The 6,627-nt window shown below is 29.2% G+C and overlaps 2 long non-coding RNA genes across 2 annotated transcripts; both read right to left on the reverse strand.

Moving 5' to 3' along the window:
* Positions 1–402: 402 nt before the first annotated feature.
* LOC127734801 (uncharacterized) lies at positions 403–2,057 on the reverse strand. The gene is made up of 3 exons (XR_007997779.1): positions 1,988–2,057; positions 1,668–1,747; positions 403–743 (listed from the first exon to the last, which is right to left on the reverse strand). It is a non-coding gene; the product is annotated as an uncharacterized LOC127734801 (long non-coding RNA).
* A 299-nt stretch (positions 2,058–2,356) lies between these two features.
* On the reverse strand, positions 2,357–5,475 carry LOC127734800 (uncharacterized). The gene is made up of 4 exons (XR_007997778.1): positions 4,850–5,475; positions 4,453–4,517; positions 3,186–3,260; positions 2,357–2,436 (listed from the first exon to the last, which is right to left on the reverse strand). It is a non-coding gene; the product is annotated as an uncharacterized LOC127734800 (long non-coding RNA).
* Between the last annotated feature and the right edge of the window lie 1,152 nt (positions 5,476–6,627).

The following is a 6,627-nucleotide window of genomic DNA, read 5'->3' on the forward strand; positions in this document are numbered from 1 at the left end:
AGATTCTCGAGTCGTTCGAACACACACCAAGTCGCATCAGACGACAGGATCATGGCTCATTCAGGGCAATTTGCGTTGCTTTCCAATGGAGATCTGGAAGGATTAATTAAGGCATATTAAGCATATTTACAATCGGATAATTGTCATCACCTTGTGTCCATTGTCCATTACAAATGTAAAAATGAATTTTGGTCAGCTGTATCGTTCAGTCCTTGGCATAACTTTGTGTTTGTTGTCTCTTTTGGTATAATAATTTAAAACACTAATACTGACTGGCTATTTGTGGAATAGCCAGTTCATTGTCCCCTCGGATACAACTATGGCCCTCGGCTACGCCTCAGGGCAATAGATGCACCTCGGGGGACAATAAACTAACTATTCCACTCATACCCAGTCAATAAGTATAAAATATTCCTTTGTTTTGTTGTTTAATTAAAGTTTCTTATTGTGCACATCATTATTATAATAATAATTCCAGTCTTTTTTTTTTGTTTTTCAAGTCTCTTGTTTTGCATAACATATTCCTGAGTTAATTTGTTGTTTTTGAGTCTTTTTCCTTGCACAGCATTTTCCAGAGTCCATCAGTGGTTTGTAGTCCATATTCTATTACAGCAAATTAATTCCCGAGTTATATTTTGTAACTGTGTCTCTCTCTTTTAAAAACTAAGTTCTGTTTGTTAATGTCCATCCTTCTGTTTCATCGTTTTCCCAATATGTCCAGGATTGGAAACATCAAACATTACCTACAAATGGATGACAAATTTTATCACAAAATTCTTCACTACAAAAAGGAGAAATAAAATAAAAACACTGTTCCTGCACATCCAGTATTTCCTTTTGAATCATCATTGACAGTTTGGATGATGTTTTCCTGCTAAGTACAGAAAGGTTCTAATGATTTTTACATCATTTAGTGTCTATTACATTGACTTTCAGTTTACAATGCATTGGCCTGGCTGAGGTCGCTGGCAATTTAATGTTTGTTTTTTTTTAAGATTCCAAAAATATTTCAAATGGCAAAAGCATTCTGTGGTTCTTGCATAAAAACTGAAACATACAGTGTCAGGTCAGGATGTTATTTCAGCCTTATGAGCAAATCAGATGATTGTAAATTATAAAAATATTGTATTTAATTAAAACTGAAGAAAAAAATTACTAAAATTGTCTCCCTTGAAATAATTATTTTCTGAGCATTGCATTGTTACTCCTTTGTCAATAGGGTTGCATGATGCACACATTTTTTGGTAATAAAAATGTATTCAAAATGATTAGTTATTAATGAAAAAAAAATTTCCCTTAGCAATGAGTCAGATTTCAGAGTACTAATGAACTTTTGTTGTCACCCATATGTTCTATTTGCAATAGTAAGTTGTTCCCCCTTCTAGGAATGGATTGTATACACAGAGTAGAAAAATCTGAGTGGTAATTTTATGTTAGAAATAACTAGTTTTAAAAATATAGCTACAGTAGATTATACAAATAATTGAAAACTGTCATGTGTCAACTAGTTTTGAGAGTATAAAATATATAGTAATATAATAGTTAGAAAAAAGGGAAATAACTGTCACCAAGAATTCTTTAACATTAGGAATTTTATATAAGGATACAACTAATCTCTTTTCAATGCATTTGTGTAGTGTTTTTAATAGTAATTAATGCTGCCTTACCTAAACACCAGATAATGTCTTTCCATTAAATCTTCATTTAATCATGGCACTTTATGAATACCAGCATTGAATGAATTAAGCTGAAAAATAAATTTAATTATCATCTTGTTTTGTATCATGAGATATTTATTCTTCAACTTCTATGTGAAATAATATTTGATCATTCTGATTGGATTTTTTTCTTGTGTATTATTCCAATAATTATGGTAACAAGTTAAGAGTTCTAAGGTAACATGGCAAGAAAGCTGACTGGGTCTTTTTTATACATAACCATTAAAAATCGACATTCTAAATATCAAAATTAAATCAAGAAAAATTACCTCGTTATTTGCATTGAACCACTTCAGACTTGAGGTAAAAATCTCTTTAAAAGTCTTCCTGTTTGCTATTTTCATCCTGAAAAAACAAAATTCCTTGTTTTTGTTTTGTATGGAAAAATAGAAGAAAAAAAGTTTAAAGTTACAATATATGTTATAATTAGAAATGCATATGACCTGATTTTAAAGATATTTAAAATTTAATTCCCATAACTTAACTTTGAAATATTTCATTCACCTGACTAATTCTTCTAATTATAATTATGAAATGGCACCTAACTTTTCTTTGTGCCTTTCTTTAATACAAAGATTGAATGGATGCATCAAAGGTGAAAATTATTTCCTGAATAATATTAAAATATGCTACTAACAGTTCTGTTGATGAAATGTTTTTTCTCATTCTCAAGTCTATAGAATTTTTGACAGCAATTTATCTCAATTTCTGTTCAACACTGAAAATATAAAAAGTAAGTTCATATATATCTTAAAATACTAATTATTTATATATAAATGATCTTAGGTCCTGAATTCAACATCAAAATTATTTTTCTGCAAAAGATTTTTTTCACCCTGAATGGTGAATTACAAATTAAACATAATTTCAATTTCTTGACAGATTTAAATTTGAAAGTGTTCCAGTTTAAAAGATTATCAACATCCTTAATTTTAATGTAATCATTTATTTTGTGTTACAGAATTTTCACTAAAAATCATGGTTGATTTTTGCCAAATTTTATGTTCACTAGTTACCTTCCCTTAAGGATGTTCGCTTCTCGTTTTAGACAGATATTCAGAATCCTCTGGTTTTATCCATGTAGTGCCATTAAAAAAACATTTCCCTGTTAACTCCTACTTTTCTTTTTATAATTTTATTATATATAGTTAAAAAAGCCATATATGAAATTCTTATAAAATCCTTTTATTTTTTCATATTTTTTGAAAGAAAAAGGTGCCAATCTTAAATAGATGAAAAATCTAGAGAGAATCATTTCCTGCCAAATTTTCAATGGCTTATATCTCGACAAGGACAACGACCCTTAATTTTTTTCTGCTTTTTTGTTTCCATTATTTATATACTATCAATATATAACAGTCTTTTAAAAACCTTGTTATTTTGAAACAGAGTAATGAACATCCTTAAAGAGACAGAGCAACAAAACAAAACCATTGCTCTCTTTACATTAAATATTTTTTAACAAACCTGAGATAAAACAGGATATAATTTCCAAGTCCTGCAGCAACATTGAATAAAACCTTTTTTCTGTGATATCGGCATCTGAAAAAGGATGTAAATACTAGCCATAAATTAAGAAATTATTGTATGCAATTATTGTTGTAAATTTTGAAGAATGGCTGGAAAAACTTGACTTCTTATTGCGATTTTAGAAAAACATGCATACATATATTCATATTAGATATCAGAATGCAAGTTCTTAAGGGCATACGATACAGTTACAGGGGAGATAATGACATTGCTAACGTAAAATGTTACTTTCGCGAAGTCAAACTCTGACATCAGGAAAAGATGCCTTTTTTCAACTGATTTTTATCATTCAGACTGATTTAACTTGAAAACGAGTTCATGGACCCCACTTTTTTAAAATGAAATTAGGTTTGATTACGTATGAAGATTATTTGTACCAATTTTTATGAAAAAGTCACAGAAGAAATTTTATAAAACTAAATATACAGGAAAAAATGCTGTTTTTTTTCTAAAATCATGAAACTGTGATAAAAATTATTTCCAAAGAATTGTTATACAAACTTAGAGCATACTAATTATGTAAAGAAGATTTTCCAAATGTTTTTACAAAAATCCGCTTGTGTTTATCTTTTGAAACAAAAAAGTTGTATGTCTATCCAAAGAAACGAAAACGAAATTTTGAGTCTACGTCTAAAATTTCGACCCCATTTATCTCTTAAAGTAGCACATGAAGGTATATTTTTTATTACATATTTGAATTGACTAGGTGAAAAATAGCTTGTATGCAAATTTTCGTCAAAAATTCACCGTGGGATCAAAACTGTATCGTATGCCCTTAATATTGTGATACTCACTCAGTTGCATTATTCACATTATAAAAAAAAACCACAATAATTTCCGAATTTACAGTAATCTAAAATCCATATTGACATCAAAATAATTTTACTGCAAAAGAAGATAAATCCACCCTGAATTCCCAAATCCACCCTGAATTCCCAAATCCACCCGGAATTCCCAATTACAAGTTTAACTTATTCCTTAAAATTTAAATTTATGTATTCCAAAAAATGCTCATTAACTTATCAATATAGCAATGCATTACTGTGAACAATCAATATTTTTATCTCTTTCAAATTTAAATGTGTTCCAGTTTAAAATAATCAACATCCTTTCTTTGCTACAGAATTTTGATTGAAAAAGATATGTCAACCTGTCACAGAGTAAGAAAAAAAAAAACCATTACAATAAAATATTTTTAACAAACCTGAGATAAAACTGTATCAAATTTCCAAGTCCTGCAGCAACATTGAGTTAACCTTTTCTTGGTATCTGAAAAGAGATGAATTAACTTTGGTAAATGAAATATACTTCACAAGACTGGCACTTTATTTTTCATAGTCCATTGATGGCAAATCTATAAAAAAGTTTAATAAATATGATCTGCAAAAATTTTGAGTTAAGTGTTTAAAAAAACATTACTTCGTTTTTTCTGCTCATTAACTTATCAATATAGAATGCATTACTCTGAATAATCAAAAATATATTTTATACCTCTAGTTTTTTCACTAGTTTACTATATCTTCTGTTAGGTTGCTGTCTTCATCAAATTTTTCAAATATTGCAACTTATGCAAGCAAAATAATATTAACAAAATGAAATACCTTAAAATAAACATGAAAATGCCTTGATTTCTTGATACATCTGAAATGACCATCTTTCTGGTTGAAATTAGTCTGTTGTCACCAATGGAAAGCTTATCATCTGGCATCAGTACTAATGCTCTGGTCATGGAGATCTCAAGCTAGGATAACCATCTTTCATAATGTTCCATCTCATTGCAGACAGTTAATGTCCAGTTGCAAATGTTTCATGCATATTCAGGACCATAATTCCAGTAGGTAGGTTTTGCAAAGTGGGTAAACAGGGTTGAAGGGTGTAACGAAAATTTAAACTACCATAGAAAAAAGGGGCAACTTGAAGGGAGAGAAATTTTGCCTTGCAACATGCAACCTACAGACCCCTCAGAGAGTTGTTGCAAGGGTTCTTTAACGTGCAGAGATTACTCTTCCCTACACAAGGTATCTACTTTAACGTTCAAATTCAGAAAAAATTCATTGAAGCTTCACCTCAACCTCCAAAATTAGACATTAAAATGGCTCTAATAATCAATACCCTTGCCTTACAAAGTTAGCTAGGACGCAACCATCAGTTCCAAAAATAATACTAAAAAAATGATAGTAAATGTAATGTCTATGTAAGAAAAATCTACCACTTGCATATAATTGCAATTTTCATGATGGTATTGAAGAATAAAATGGATAAGATATTAAAATGTTCAAGAATTGTTGCATTATAAAAGTATTTTTTTCAAAATAGCAGAGTGCATTTGATCTATACATTTGTGAGGGTTTTTAGTAACACACAGAGGGTTAAAGGTGTATGATACTGGGAATTTTCCACCACTTATACTGAGCCATGAAGTTGTTCAAAATCAATATACAGAAAGTAGCATTATTTATACCTCATAAAAGAGAAAAAATAAAGGTATCATTGAATGAAAGTGTCCTTCAATATCAGAAATCAAATGACCTCTGTTAGCCACAGATTGATCGAATTTTTAGCAAGCTCAGTTGACAACATTTGTCAATATTTGTAAGATGTATATAAAAGTTTTATATCTTGTTTTCCCCCATGAATTTTGCCATGCATCTATATTAAAAGAGAATTATTTATAGTACATGGTGACACAATCTAAAAAATATATATATAAACATCATCTGGTTGTGTGTTTTTAGATGTCAACTAATTCTGCTTTCATCTATGCAATTTAAACCTTGAATTTAAACAAAAAGGGGTTTAAAATCTCAACAGTGCAGTTCCAAACCAGAAACAATACAAATTTAAATAAATTTACTGTCTGCTCAATTTCATAAATAACATTGTTTTCTTTAGTCTTTTTCATGTTTTTCTGTAATTTTAAGTATTTTAAATGAAAATGAGACACCAAGAATATCTTCTAAAATATGTAAAAAAAAAAACATGCTTCAAGCAATTCATTTATGAGGGTGTGGATTGGGTTTACAGAATAGAGAATAATGGGCAAAAAATATAAAGAATAGAAAAAAATGGCCTAAAAAATTAAAGAATACAGAAATGAAGGACTCCCATCCAGATCCTCCTATATGACCATGACAATATTGAAAACTTTTCTTTTACAAAAATATCTAACAATATTTTATTCTAAATCTGCTTTTAAGCATTGAATATTCAAAATTTGTGAATACATTTAAAACAGAAACCATTACAAAGCTGCTATCAACACTAAATTCTTTAAATAACATAAATGATACAAGACAACTATACAGACAAGGAACTGGACAACTTTAGTATCTGGTAAATGAATAATAATGCACTACAATGGTTAAATAATAATTAAATA

Source organism: Mytilus californianus, unplaced genomic scaffold, assembly GCF_021869535.1.
Source record: "Mytilus californianus isolate M0D057914Y unplaced genomic scaffold, xbMytCali1.0.p SCAF_3, whole genome shotgun sequence".
NCBI lineage: Eukaryota > Metazoa > Mollusca > Bivalvia > Mytilida > Mytilidae > Mytilus > Mytilus californianus.